This window comes from Miscanthus floridulus, chromosome 7 (genome assembly GCF_019320115.1).
Source record: "Miscanthus floridulus cultivar M001 chromosome 7, ASM1932011v1, whole genome shotgun sequence".
Taxonomy (NCBI): Eukaryota; Viridiplantae; Streptophyta; class Magnoliopsida; order Poales; family Poaceae; genus Miscanthus; species Miscanthus floridulus.
The window spans coordinates 66,581,969-66,597,361 of NC_089586.1; the positions used below are offsets into that span (position 1 = coordinate 66,581,969).

General features: G+C 41.2%; 1 pseudogene; it reads right to left on the bottom strand.

Moving 5' to 3' along the window:
- Nucleotides 1–230: 230 nt before the first annotated feature.
- On the bottom strand, nt 231–9,253 carry LOC136467053 (uncharacterized; annotated as a pseudogene).
- Between the last annotated feature and the right edge of the window lie 6,140 nt (nt 9,254–15,393).

Below are 15,393 nucleotides of genomic sequence, written 5' to 3' on the forward strand. Positions count from 1 at the left end.
CGCTCATGCATGCTAGCCACATTATGCCTGCTAACCAAATGGGGACGCCTAGGGAGCAGCCGTACGCGATCACCGTCGCCCCCTACTGCCCTGATCGTCTTGGCTCTCGCCTCACTCAATCTCCCCTGTTGCCCTCAATATATAGATGTATTCTTCAGAAACCTGCTTTGTAATTTTAATATAATTTTTAGCCCTGTTAGAAAAGGATAAATAATACAAATAGATGGAAATTGGCGAGTACTCATAGATATGATACAGATATATAATTAAATTAAAACGTGAAGTAGAACATATCCAAGCCATACTCCAGTAATACAACAAACTACAGATCAGCAAAAAAAAAATAAGGCCTAACCTACATTCTATACACAGCCAAAATGTGGCACTATCAGCTGACTATTCTGCCCTAAACTTTCATTTTTCTTGCCTACACTAGTGCTTTTATTCAGACATCCTTAAATAAGAAATAAATGATGAATCAAAAGAAGACATGAATCACGGCTTTTCGAAGGGCTGATGCTGCCCCCATTATCACAGCCATTACAATTCCCAGGCCCGCGCCCAGAGATGCACCTACAGCAGCAGCTGTAACAGAGCCATCTCTTTTCGGGGTCTTCTGCTTCATCTGCAAGGAGGCCGCTTTCTCTCTCGCCAGTTCCTGCACCAATCTCTCACGAGCGAGCTCCTGTTCATCATGCAGTGAAGGTAACTGTCAAGCCTGAAAGTTTCTAAGACGCTCGCATTCATATGTTATGATTTTCCCTGTCCCCCACAAGAAACAAAATAAAGAATAGAGAAATGTACCTCAAATGCTTGTTCTTCATTGCTGAGGACTACTTGATGTACAAGTTGACGGAGGGCACTAACACCCTCCACATGCATAACAATGTCCTTCCTCTGAAATGGTGACAGTGCAAAGTTTACAGGAAGATAAGCAGATCTGCTTTCTGGATCCTTGTTCCCCAAATTCCCAGTAGCTGATCTGATCCGCTGCAAACTGTTTCTAGCACTTGGCATCAGAAATGGGGAAGAGTTAACAACTTTTGTCATATCAGGAGAAGCTTGATATGCTTCCATAGCTGAGCTGATCAATGTGTTCTGCTCATGCGCACTAACAGAGAATTTGTTGGTTATTGCAAGAATCCAAGGAATGCTTAGCGCCTTGGCTTCATCCAAGAGAAGTGAAAGAGCAGGCTGAGGCCGAGAAGTATTGGACTGTTGATACTGTGGAATTCGGTGTGCTAGGTTATGCACAGCAATAACAAGGTCAGTCTTCCTGCTGATATCATGGAGTCCTAACGACAGTTCTTCTTTGAACCGCCCAACCTCCAAAGGTAGCTCCTGATAGAAGACAAGTCCATAATAACTCTTAGTGGTTAGACATTCAGCGTATAGGCAAACAAAACTTCGGTGATCATAAAGGAAATCACCGGACAAGAACCGGGAACAAATTATTCTCCATGTATCTGCTCTGCTCTTCTATGAACCATGAAAACCAAAAACTATACCGATCAATTACACATTTCAGAGGTAATGAAAGGTAACTCCAGTAGAATCAGGATCATTCTAGATAAAAAGACTCCATCGGTGATGTAAGGGAAAAAAAAGTAAGCATTGAGTGGCAAAAAATGGAGCAAGGCATAGTTTTTCCCAGATGGTTTTCTAATCCATACATCTCTAATTTCATGTCACACAACCCTACTATATTTTCCATACTACACTCCTGAGTGGTGCAGGCAAGCCCAATGCAGTTGTGTAAAATCTAGAGGATAATACAGTTTCAGTTGTATCAGCATATAACAACAGTGTGAAACTGGAAAACAAGTAGCACCATTTTAAAATGGTTTATGCGGCATCAAAAGTCAATTGTAGATTCTTGAGAGAATATATTATAAGAGAACAAAAGGTAGCAACAGTACCTGCAAGTTTACTGTTGTAGAATCTATGTAGCACAATCCACTTGATATTCCCTTGCCATGCAAATCGACATGTATGCATTCAAGAACAGCGCTATTTCTTTCTTTAAGTTGTCCTAACATTGCTTTAAGCAGGGATGTTTTGCCTGCCCCCTACATCAGACAAATATATCCGATATGTAGAATTTCCATGGAACATAGGTAAAGGGACATATTATAACAATACCTAAATACATGGGGATACCTCTAATCCAAGCAATCGCACTCTCCGAGTCCTAACGTAGACCTTTTTACATACGGTTACAAAATCACTTGTCCCATATATGAGAAATCCACTCAAACCCTTGCAGCAATCTTTATCTTCAAATAATGACTCGAATCCAAAGTCCGGGGTTGAATCGGCACCTGTCATCACAGGAACCATGAAAGCCTCACTAATGTAATTTGGAGGCTGCTTTAGTGGTTGTCCAACAAGAATCCGCATTTTTTGTAATGTAGGTTGCAGTTCTCCATTTGGTGAGAATGAAGTGACTGATGGTAGAGTCTCTATTACCGTGGAATACCTGTATACAAAAGCCATTAATTAAAGTATGGAATACTTGCAGATATAACAATGGAGTAAATCTTGTACACGGTAACCAATCAATCAAATGCAATAAGTAAACATAAAGGATATTTTACAGTAATATTACTGCTAGCCACCCTGACACAAGCCTTAATTATGAAATAACCAATTAGATGATTCGTTTATATGTTCAATATAGATGATTTCAAATTCCACAAAGCATGTAGTTCACTGATGGTTTCAAACTTCATGTACATTGAACCACTAACATACACAGAATCCTTTTTGAATGACAGTTTAAAAAAGATAGATCTTGAGCATCATGACCTGAATGTTCTAGACGATCTAAAGACTGGAGTATCACAAGATAGAAGGCACCAAATTTTTCTTTAAAATGTTATCAAAAGCTTATAGTGAATACCCATTTACATTTTTAATTAAAAAATAGACTTTGTCAAGATTTTTTTCCCAAAACTTGTAAATTATTTCACAAGCTAAATTCATACCAGTTTCCATTTATCTGTGCCTGGAAAAGAGTGCACATTTGCAGGTCATGCCCAATTATATCAACTTTCAGGGGCTCAGCATTTTTACCACCAGGGAGTCCATTCCATCCAAGAGGAAGAATAGAAGTAGCAGTTCGGATAACAGGAGGGTCCACGATATCACCAAGTTCAACAGAATCCGTAGCTGTTAGACCAATTAATTCTTGTAGATGTGAAAATTGTGGCAATTGCTCAATGCCAGTAAAAATGGGGGCATTTGCACACATGCATGAATCATATATTCTGCATAATAAAGAAAGAAACAACATTAGTTGTGGGTAGTCATTTTATTTCAATGAGACTGACTGAATGATGTAACACAATTAAAGAAATGCACTGGCAGTCCTTAAACTTGTGTGCACTCTTTCAAACAGGAAAATGGTGAGCCAGTTGCAGCTGTTTCCCAAAAAATATGAGTTAAAGTAGGCTACCTTGCGATTAATATAAGCAATCAAGTATTGAGTCACACTAACACAAGACTAATCACATTTTCCCCACGTTGAGTGCAGCATTTAGGATACCTTATCTAACCTTTATAGCAAATAAATGCTTACAGAGAAGAGTTAGTATTACAAAGAATACAAATTCCCTTTATTCTCTATCATGATGTAGCTGTTTATGAAGAATCCATGCAAAGTTTAAGATTGAAGAACACAACAACTTTCAGGGTCAAGTCTGGTATGAAGATGAAAGTTTCAGAATAACAAGACCCAGTGAGATGGAAGACGAAAGTTTTGGCTAAGAGCTAATGTAGTTAAAGATAACCTGATAGTGGGTCTTACTTTTGAAATCTAGCCCTATAGGACTTCATTGAGTGTGACTGCAAACGCTGTCTTAACTCCGATATAACAGACTGCACCTGCACATGCCTTTGCCAAAATATAGCAAGAAAATGAGTGGACCCAAACCCAATATGGTAATAAACTCAACCAAAACCAAAGAAAAATAAAGCATGCTTCCTATATTTTAGCTTTTTAGAATAAGGGGAATGGGCACCAAAGTAAGAAGCTCATACCGACGTCATCTTGGAGTATTCTGAATCTGAAAGTGTATTGACAGATGAATCTCCCAATAGGTAAAGCTGAAAACAATAATAATATTTTCATGACAGAAGTTAAAGATCAAATACATTTCAAGATATGGATGTACCACGATAGCACATAACAAAACTAATCTTTTGCTGCATGATTTTTTTTTTCAAAGTATGATAATTTCTAGAGTTTGTCAATAAGAAAGCATATAAAATCAGAGCATTAATAGGCATGGCACAGTAAGATTTTTTAAATAAATGACATAATTGTGTCAATCTTTCATCACCTAATCTTAGGAACGAGTAAGTTTCAGACTTATCACATTTTCTAAGTTCAAACAGGTAAATAACGAATATCTTGAGACAGAGAGCATTGTGGCATAACGTTAGAGTCAAATTAGAGAAAATGTATAAATGCTACAGGTAATATTTTTATAATAAAATTGTAGCTCTTTAGTGCTAAGTAAGGCTGGACAAAAAAATTCGAAGCTCGTTAGCTCGCTCTGCTCGTGGCTGGCTCGGCTCGTCTCGTTAGCCGAGCCAAGATTTTAGCTTGTTAGCTATAATGAGCCAACTCGAGCCAGCTCGCAAGCCGCTCACAAGCCAAACAAGCCACGTTTCCAGGGATAAAAGCAGCAGAACTTATATTAGTTTTTGTATTTTTGTATTACTTCATGTCTTGCACTTTACAATTGGTTGATGACTGGTCTAGACCCTATAAACTTGGGATTACTATGACTTTATCGTTTTATTTTTAGTGGATGTATGGATACTTATGGACACAGTATGTATGATGTGGAGCTTGGACCATGGATGTATGGTGTAATATTATAGTATATTATTATACTTGTATATATGTTAGCACATATTAATTTTTTGTTTGACTTTGGATGTGTTACTTTTGTATTATTACTATTCTCAAGCTTTAGATAAATGCAAATATTATATTTTGTGTACCTTTTTATACATGGCTCGCAGGCTTAACGAGCCAAGCTCGTAAACGAGCCGAGCTGAGCTGGCCTTCTGGCTCGTTAAGATAACGAGCCAAGCTAGCTCGTTATCTTAACGAGCCAGAATGAGTCGAGCCGAGCTGGCTCGTTATCCTGCCCTAGCAGTGCTAAGCCATGGATGATCTTCAATCACGTGACTGGAATTTTCTGTTCCAACAAGCTCATTTACATGTAAAGCCGTGCAAATATGAAAATCTCCCTTACCGAATCGAGAATTCCAATCTGAAACAAAGGGGCAGTGAGTACCATGTTAAATAGGAGTTAAAAACCGTCTTTGAAAAACAGTTTTGGTTTAGTCTCTGCAGCGTTTTGGCCTCCAAGTTTTGCCTCCTTCACTTGGAGATTTGTCCTTTGATGACTGGTGTTGCAGAGCTAGTGAGGCAACGAATGGCCTGCTGCAACAAATTCTCAACTCTTTTATCATTATTGGGGCTTGGACAGTATGACTCTTTGGAAGCATCAGAATCGCTGTGACTTTGATGGCACTGTCCCAAATATGGCGTGTCTTGCTACTTGCTGAAGAAGAGACACAACTCTGGGGTATGGCTGGGGCTCGAGAGCTCTCCCTCTTGTCTTTCCCTAGCACTTAGTAATTAAGCCTTGTTGTGGTCGATTTATTTTCATCACGGGCGCACATGTACACTAAGAATTAAGGGTCTGGGTGTGTACTCACTACTCAGGATTTCTACCCTTTCCACTTCTTTACACAGTTCTCCTATGTGTTCGAGAGGAAAAAGGGACTAAACACGCCCGCCCCACCCCCCACCCCCCAAAAAAAGGGAAAAAAGTTTAAGGTATATGTTACTAACCTCACCAAATGGCACATATGAAGGCAAAGAAGGTACCCTGCTCCAGCGTTTAGAACCCCCTGCTTCAGATGCATTTATTTTCTTAGTCCTATTATTATCTTCAGCGTTCCCTCCATCTTTATCAGATAAAGGGGTAAGAGCAATTCCTTGTGAACTTTCTTGAATCTCAAGAGATTGGGGTGATTCTTCTGATTCATCAACCTTTGATTGCAAATAACTATCCAATTGTGATGGTGCTTTCCCAAAAACATTTGTTTGTTTTTGAATTACACTTAAGCTTTTCCGCACCCCTTCCAAGGGAACAAGTTTTGAAAGCCTCCAAAGTGACTTTTGCACTGGACCAACGCCTAGAACGAGTTGTTCTCCATTGTTCCCTTTGGGCCTTTCCGCACTTGCCTCCATAGTTTCTTCAGATTTCACACCAGTTTTATTTATAAAAGATGCTTCAGGTGTTTGGGCATTGTAGTGGTGAAAGTAAGCTGGAGATAGAATGCGTGGTACCAAGTCTTCTGGAATACAGTAGGATTTGAAGTAGTCTTGCCATCCTCTTTTGTGAACATAACTAACAAAAGGAAAACAAGGGGATAAAGGAGCAATTTTGATAGCATCAAACCTGTTACACTTGCCTCTCTCTAGATAAGCAGTGTTAGCTAATAGTATTTTTAATAATCATATACTCAATCAAGAGCAGCATTCTAGCTATATCTAAAGAAACTTACTCTCTCAAAGCAGCATTCCCAACGGGTGGCTGAGAGAAGGTGATGCACTTCACATGAAGCCTGTTATCCTCTTTAGATGGAGTGGTAGCAATAGCTCTCAAGATTGCTAGTGTAGCCAATGCAGCAACCTGCAGTTGTAATAAAGATGCATGAGCAAATAATGAGATACTGTATATTATCTACAGGTACCTACCGCCCCACCAAGTGAGTGTCCACAAAGAACAAGTTTCCTGTTCCTTTTCTGTGCAAGATTGTATAGGTCCAGTGCTGGAATTCCATTAGCACGAGCCAAGAAACCCTGTATGGTATATTAAGTTAGGCAAATCACCAAATCCTAACCACAATGATATGTGATACACAAGATGATTCAGCATGAAAATGCATACTCGGTGCACTGCAGGTTTTGATTTTCTTAGCTTCTTTGATGTTTCTTGGTAAGATTTCCCATGGTTTTCCTCACCCTTTTGGGTATCATTTTGTTCAGGGTCAACATCAGGAGCCAAATCCTGAGCAGTATCTTCATGAAATAAGGTCCCTTGGAGTATATTCACATCAGCAATAATATCTCTATACGAGGAAAATGAACAGTTGATGCAATTACTTTACTGCAAACATAATGGACATTTGAGAGTCTGAAGTTCCATCAAACTCTTACTTGTACTGCTTTGTGCCAATAAATGTAGCAAATAGGGTGTCACCAGCCTCTGCTAACAGATACCTGCATAATTTCACCACTAATTAGATTTATATATATAAAAAAAAAGACAGCAGAACCATGTGCAGATTGTCATTATTTGGACTACTTAAAATAAGGAACAGATAATCAGAACAAATATATAGATATTGTGTAAAGATCCAATGCCTACAGGATTGTCCAGGAGTGGAAGTAACTTTTTTAGATTGCCTATTTGCTTTCCAGCAAAGATCGCACATTTAGGACATCCCATAGCATAATTTGCCCTATCCTCACAGTAATTACAGAAAGGACTATTTCTTTGTGTGTCTTTATCTAAGGGAGCTCAGATAAAGCAAGGACTGTACATGGTAACTTGATCTACTTGAGATTAGAGTTGCACAAAAAACAGCTCAATTGTATTTGATTGTAGTGCTTGATTACGAACTTTTGCAAAGAACAAAAACAGTAGAACAAATCACAACAAATATTGACCCTTAAGTGGGCTTTAGCTTTTGGCTTACCGATGTGGTACATGATCCAAGGATGGTTGAACACGCTCTAGGGACGCAATGTTTCCACCAAAATCAGACTTAAACTTGTTGATATATCTCATCATCTCAGAAACAGGTCTCTGCAAAAGCATACAGCTATCAACAAAAACAAAGCCTTTTACTTCAGTCAATTTTTTTCTTCTTCAGATTGACAACGGATGCCACTTTGTAACCATACAGTGGCAAGCAATATGTAGCAAATCATATATATCAGAACTCAGAATATTCAGGGAATTGCATCACGGAAGAGAGATGATGATCGGACATGTTGTAAATGAAAATGAACGAAACAATGTAATGTGTCAGTACAATGGGAAGCTAGGACCAGCATAAGCATTCTGGCATTTCATGCAATCCATTTGCAAGAAAATATCTTCTAAAACAAGCGCAAGGCTGGTAGCTGGTTGGGAAGCACAGTGGGTCCTAGCGTATCGATCAGTTAGGCTAGTAAAAAATTAGACACTAGGGATTAAGGGAAAGGGATGAAGACTTGAAATGTAAATATAAAAAAAAAATCTGGAAAATTTATATGTTTTGAAACTGCTATAGTAAGCTGAGCACAAGTAATCCAAGAACAACTAAATCAAGCAAGCACATCAAAAGATAGGGTGCTGTTCCTTCATGGTAAAAGCACAAAATGCTACATGCCACATTAATATTATCAGGCATGCAACTGCAACTGTTCCAAGATGGTTTTGCTCAGAAAAAGTGTCCCAAGATGATGTGCCTACATTTGGTGGATGGAACACTACATGATCATTAGAACACAGAGACGTGCAGATTTCATTACCCTTCCCCCACCAGAAGAGGCATGCAACTCTATGTTCAGCAACTAATAAACATTCTAGTTTCCAAACTTTCGTACTGCATAACTATAACAGTTACTGCATGCACCATTCGGACCAATCTCCAGCCGAAAATGTCTGCACAGATCTATCTATGGATCCGTTCATCGTGATGGGTAAGGTACAGGACGAGCCGTGCAACAAAATTGAGGGAATGGCCAACGCATGGACCTTGTAGACGCACTCGGCGAGGACCATGGCGCAGAGCAACTCCTGGAGCTCGGCGGCGGTGTCGACGCGGACGGCGCGGCAGAGCTCGCGGAGCTGCCGGCTCCGGCGCTCGTACTTCCTCCCGGAACATGCGCTCCCGCTGGCGCCTGCGGTCCCCCCGGGCCACGGCCAGGCGGGCCATCGCGGCGCCTGTGGCAGCGCCGCCGCCGCCCAGGGCTGCAGCCGAGCCGCCTGGTCCCGCACCCACGACTCCATGCGGCTCGCCAGGGCGGCCGCCATTGACGTGGGGGTGAGGTCGGGGTTGGCGATCTGGTGTGTCCCACGGCGAGAGGGGACGAAGGGAGAGCGAAGAGGGGGGAGCGTGTGGGATATGCCCGCGGTATATTTTGCGGCCCAAGTAGATCCAGTTCCGATGGAATTGGAGTACGAGACGTATCGCTTTGGTTTTCTAACGGTTTGAGTTCTCCTTCCGGCACAAGTACGAAATAGCCATAGGAGGTTTTCAGCGAGATCTCCAGCTCACTCTGCGGAGGAATCGAAGCCACTGAAATAAAAAATAGTTTATTTTAAGAGAAGAGATAAAGTTGGCTTCTTGCTACAATATAGGATCATAGGAAGGAGCCAGGGCCAGAGCTCGATCATACGAAGGAGCCGCTCTACCAAAATAGCTCTTTCATAATAGGATAAGACTTTGTCGTCAACAAGCTCAGCTAACTCCACCCCTCTGACGAGAACATGGCTCATCAAGTTATTCCTAATAATAAAATAATAAGTTTGTTCAAAATTATTGCAAGGTAATGAGTAATAAGTCTCCTACGAAGTTTGGCACATTTGTATCAGAGTTTAAGCGAAACATTACGGAGCAAGGAGTTCTAGCTGCTGCTACACGACAATGACAAAGGAGCTAATTTATGGAGGGAAGATATCACAATCGTTTTTCTATTGGTGGTTTAGGTGCCAGGAAGAAGTTCTGTTTGGTTCCTGCAGTGTCTCATAAAATTCATGTCACATCGAATGTTTGGACACATGTATAGAGTATTAAATATAGACTAATTACGAAATTAATTGCATAACTTGCGACTAATTCGCGAGACGAATCTTTTAAGCCTAATTAGACCATGGTTTGACAACGCGATGCTACAGTAAACATGTGCTAATGACAGATTAATTAGGCTTAAAAAATCGTCTCGCAAATTAGCCTTCGTCTATGTAATTGGTTTTGTAATTAATCTATATTTAATGCTCCTTATTAGTATCTAAACATTTGATGTGACATAAATTTTAGGAATGACTAAAGAACCAAACGCCCCTAAGACTATGGACCCTTATGGCTAAGAGCCTAAGACCCACTAGGGTACTAGCACATTTATAAAGAAAAGGTGCCTAATTCACACTTCCATCTTGGATGTCAGGGTTGCTTTAGAAGCCTGGTGTGTTTGGTTTCACGGACTAAACTTTAGTCCATGTCACATCGGATTTTTGACACTAATTTAGAGCATTAAATATAGACTAATTACAAAACTAATTGCACAGTTTAAGATTAATTTGCAAGACGAATCTATTAAGTCTAATTAGTCCATAAGTTGACAATGTGGTGCTACAGTACATGTGCTAATGATGAATTAATTATGCTTAATAGATTCGTCTCGCTAACTAGTCTACTCCTGTGCAATTAGTTTTATAATTAGTTCATGCTTAGTCCTCCTAGTTAGCATTCGAATGTCTGATGTGACATAGAGATGTGAAAAAAACTGTTGTGAACTGAGGGTCCCTTTGGTTTGGCTTTTGGGAGCAGCTTTTGCTTCCCAGAACCAAAAGCCAACAAAAGGACCCGAAATGGTCCAACTGCTTTCTCCGAAAACATCTTTTGGCACAGTGAAAACTTGGCAGCCCCTTCCGACCTACTTTCAGCGGCTTTCAGTGGAGGAAGTTCGCAAAAATTACCCACCTATATCACTGGTAACTGGAAAATACCGATTCGATATTTCCCCCGTCCGCCCCCACTGATAGAAAAGAAGCTCAGCGCCCGCTCCTCCCCGACTCCTAGCATTGCAACCTGTGCCCGTCTGCCCCCACCATCATGACCGGCGGAGCCGTGGTTCCAAGCTGTCTGTCTCTGCCCCCTCTCCCCGCCCCGGATCCATCCATCCCTGGCCGCTGGAGCTTCGCCCGCACCTACCTTCCCCTGCCGTGCGTTGAAAGCCCTAGTTTGATTTTGGCTAATTGATGAAACATATTTGGATTAACCCTATGCTCTAAGTGTGGATGTGAGATAGGTTGGATCCAACCCAAGTGAAGGAGCTAGGCGGCACTCATGGATGGAGATGGCCACATGACATGAAGATCATGGTGGTGGTGTGAACACATGTTATGACAGTGACGGAGGCAACGCTGTGGTGGCGGGGGGCTCGAGCCCCCCCTACTGCTCCCTGGGCACGTGGAGCCCCCCTGAAGCCCTCTTAAAATTTCATGCATATATGTATTAGGTAGGAGGGGTTAAGATTTACAGGAGACCTCTATTGCTTATTGGGCCAGCAATTTCAATCAAAGCCCAAAGTCCAATTGGTGAAAAGAAACCCTATGCACCCAATTTCCCCTTCTACGATCCCCTCTGACTCCCCGTCTCCCCGCTCCCCTTCCTGTACGACTGTGACGGTGTGACTCCTTGGCCGTGACCCGAGGTCCCGACTCCCGAGTGGATGGTGTCGGCGGTCAGCCTGCTTCTACGTGCGGGCGCATGGCTCCTCAGCGGCTCTAGGAGAGACGGGGCGGGCAGGTGCCACCGCACCGGCTCTAGCACGCCGCACACCTAGCACACCGTAGCGAGGGGGGTAGACTACAGCGGCACGGCGTCCGGTGGCCATGAGTAGGCGACGCAATCCGCATCAGCGCAATGCTAGGGGGCAAGCAGCAACGGCATGACGCTAGGCATCCAAGTGAGCAGCAGCCAAGCGGGTGATTTTTTAGTTGTGAAATTGAGTCATGATTGAACGATGGAATGTTTGATTCATGATAGATTTTAATTTTAGATTTTTAGTATGTCGTCGAAAAGAACTTTGCAGAACTACTATTCAAGTTCAAGTGGTAGTGGCGCAACTCCACATACTAATGAGAGCACAAGTCAACTGAAGAAATCTAGGGCAGAGTTTGGTCATTCAAACCTAATTGCTGACCCTAGAAATCGCAAACCAATCAATTCTTATGAACCTGAAATTAGAGACCAAGTAAAAAGAGCATATGCTTTGAGTGGTCCAACCCAACCTCGTGAATTTCCATTTCCTCGCAAATGGATGGGTGGTGAATGGAGATCATTTCAAAAGACTTGGTTTGATGAATTTGATTGGCTAGAGTATAGTGAGTCCAAGGATGCAGGTTATTGCTTATATTGCTATCTCTTCTTTAATTCGGCAAAGGCTGAAAAATTTGGGAGTTCTGTCTTTACACATCAAGGTTATGTGGATTGGAAGAAAGCTAAGGATACTTTTAGTAACCACATGTGTTTGCAAGACTCATGTAGAGGCTAGGCTAAAGTGTGATGACTTTATGAACCAAAGGACAAGTGTGGGTCGAAAATTAGTTGAGGTAAGCACGGAGGAAGAAAAACGATATGAGATTCGTTTGACATCTTTAGATGTTGCAAGATTTCTCATATCACATGGGCAACCTTTTCAGTGGAGATGATGAGAGTTCTACTTCCCTCAACAAGGGTACATTCAGAGAGATGGTTGATTGGTATAAAGATAAGGTTGAGATAGTGAAGGACTGCATATGACAAAGGTTCTAAAAATTGCCAAATGTTATCTGCTTGATATACAAAAGGACCATTGCAAAAGCTTGTGCAGAGGAAGTCACAGCTTGTCTTTATGGATGAGATTCGAGGTAGAAAATTCTCGGTGCTTATTGATCAGTCTCGAGATGTATCAATAAAAGAGCAAATGGTAGTGATTCTAAGGTTAGTACTCTACAATTGCAATTTTGTGCATAGATTTTTTACAATTATTTCTACAATTATACTAACACAAACAAATGTGGCTGTGCAAGGTTTGTGAATGATGAAGGGAAAGTGGTGGAGAGATTTCTTGGGCTTCAAGCATGTTTAGAGTTGTACAACTATTGCATTGAAAGAAGCTTTGGTCGGTATGCTTTCAAGTCACAATTTGTCTATCTCTATGCTCCGTGGGCAAGGGTATGATGGAGCTTCTAATATGAGAGATGAATTTAATGGGGTGCAGAAATTGATTCATGATGAAAATCCTTATGCTTTCTATGTGCATTAGTTTCGCCCATCAATTGCAACTAGTGGTTGTTACCGTTTTGATTTCTAGTGCAGACATTGTAGATTTCTTTAACTATATTCCTTTAATAATCAATAATGTGGGTGCATCTTGTATGAGAAAAGATGCCTTGCTTGCAAAGCATCATGATGTGTTGCTAGAAAAGATTGAGAATGGTGAGATTATGACTGGAAGAGGTTTAAATCAAGAAGTAGCCTAGCTTAGGCCTAGAGATACTAGATGGGGTTCACATCTTAAAACTTTGCTTCGCATTTTGGTGATGTGGGAGGCTATCATAGACATCCTTGAGATAGTGAAGAAAGATTCTATTAAACCAACATGTAATGGTAGAGCTTTAGGTTTAATTAGAAAAATGGAGAGCTTTGATTTTGTGTTCATCCTGCATTTGATGATTGAATTGTTGAGCATGACAGATATTTTGTCACGTGCTTTGCAAAGGAAGGATCAAGACATAGTTGAGGCAATGCATTTGATCACGTATGTGAAAGATAGCTTGCAGGATATGAGGGAAAATGGATGGGAGCCATTACTCAAAAAAGTGAAAACATTCTATGAGAAGAATGAGATTGAAGTGCTAGATATGGGTAAGGAAATAAATGTTAGAGGGACATCTAGATGAAGAAAGCAAAAGGTAACAAACATGCATTACTATCATGTTGAGATTTTTTTGTCGCCTATTGACTGCCATCTTGACTAAGATGAATCATCGGTTCGGTGAAATTAGTTCAGAGTTATTAGTATGTATGGCTGCTTTTAACCCTAAGGAACTCCTTCTCTAATTTTGATGTGGACAAACTTGTGAGGCTTGCTGAAATTTATGCTAAGGATTTTGATATTGGTGATCTTACTGTTTTGCCAAATCAACTTAGACAGTTTGTGAACCATGCTAGAAGAACTCTAGAATTTCTTGGATGCACTGAACTTGGAAAAGTTGCTGAAATTATGGTGAAGACTAATATGCACACATGTTATAAATTGGTTTATCGTCTCATTGAGCTAACCTTGATATTACCTGGTGGCAACGGCTTCAGTTGAGAGGATATTTTCAGCCATGTCCATTATAAAGACAGATTTGCATAGTAAAATGGGTGATGAATGGCTCAACGACTTGATGATATGCTATAATGAGAAGGAGATATTTAGAAAGATTGATAATGGAAAGATCAAAAAGTGATTTCAAGAGATGAAAAAGCGTCGTATGTTATTGCCTAAAAAATAGTGGTATGCTCTATTCTCTTCTAAATTCATAATTTGGAGGTCCATATATGATTGACTAATCAATTATGTCTATTTGTGTAGATTGCTACTTCGGATGAATGATGTGTGTCAACATCACACGCCATCTATTTGTTTCATAATTTGGCCTTTCGGTATGAATGAACGGCATCCTTTATTTTCCATGATGTATTTTGTGAATTTCATCGTTAATCAATGTTTTTTATATAAGACTACTTCTGGCTATCATATTTGTCTATTGTGAGGGGTCATAGTAGAGCTAAGTCACTGTAGCACTTTTGTTCAGCCCCTCCTAAATTTTTTCCTAGCTTCATCCCTAGTGTGATGATCAAGCTCCGAAATTTGGAAAAGAAGAAAGAGAAAAACTAAAATGGGCTCAAGGCAAAGGTGATATCCATGGGGCCATTTTATTTTCGGTGAAAAAAAACTATAGAGAGTGATCACATTTAGGATAGATGGTCGTACTATTAGAGGGGAGCTCTTATCGGACAACTCGATCGTCTAGTGCCACTAGGTGTTGGAAAACTTGCATATGCATTTTAGGCCTAGTGCACAATCAGTAAGAAAGTGATTAACCTTTTGAAAAATGATTGTGAAAATGCTAACACACTTGCACATGATGATGAAACACTTGGAGTGTTAGCACATTTGCAAAGGTGATGAAAAAGGTGAAGTAAAGGAGGCATTGTCGGGATTGGGGAGCTGTCCCGATGGCACCACCATGCCCTGTCCAGTGCACCGCCACCCTTGTGGTGGTGACTGGCTAAGGAGGCCGAGAGGTGGGTTCTCTGGTGGGGCACCACCACCCTGTCCGGTGGCACCACCACCCTAGGGTGGTGCCCACCTAGACGTGCCTGAGACACAGGAGAGGTGAAGCGGGCACCGGTGTGCACCGCCGCTGTGAGGGCGGTGCATCACCCGGTCACCGCCATGAGGAGGGCAGTGCCACCACCATTTCCTTCTAGAGACTAGGTGAAATGGGGGTGGTCACCTCCGCGGCACCGCCACCACCGCCTTAAAATTCT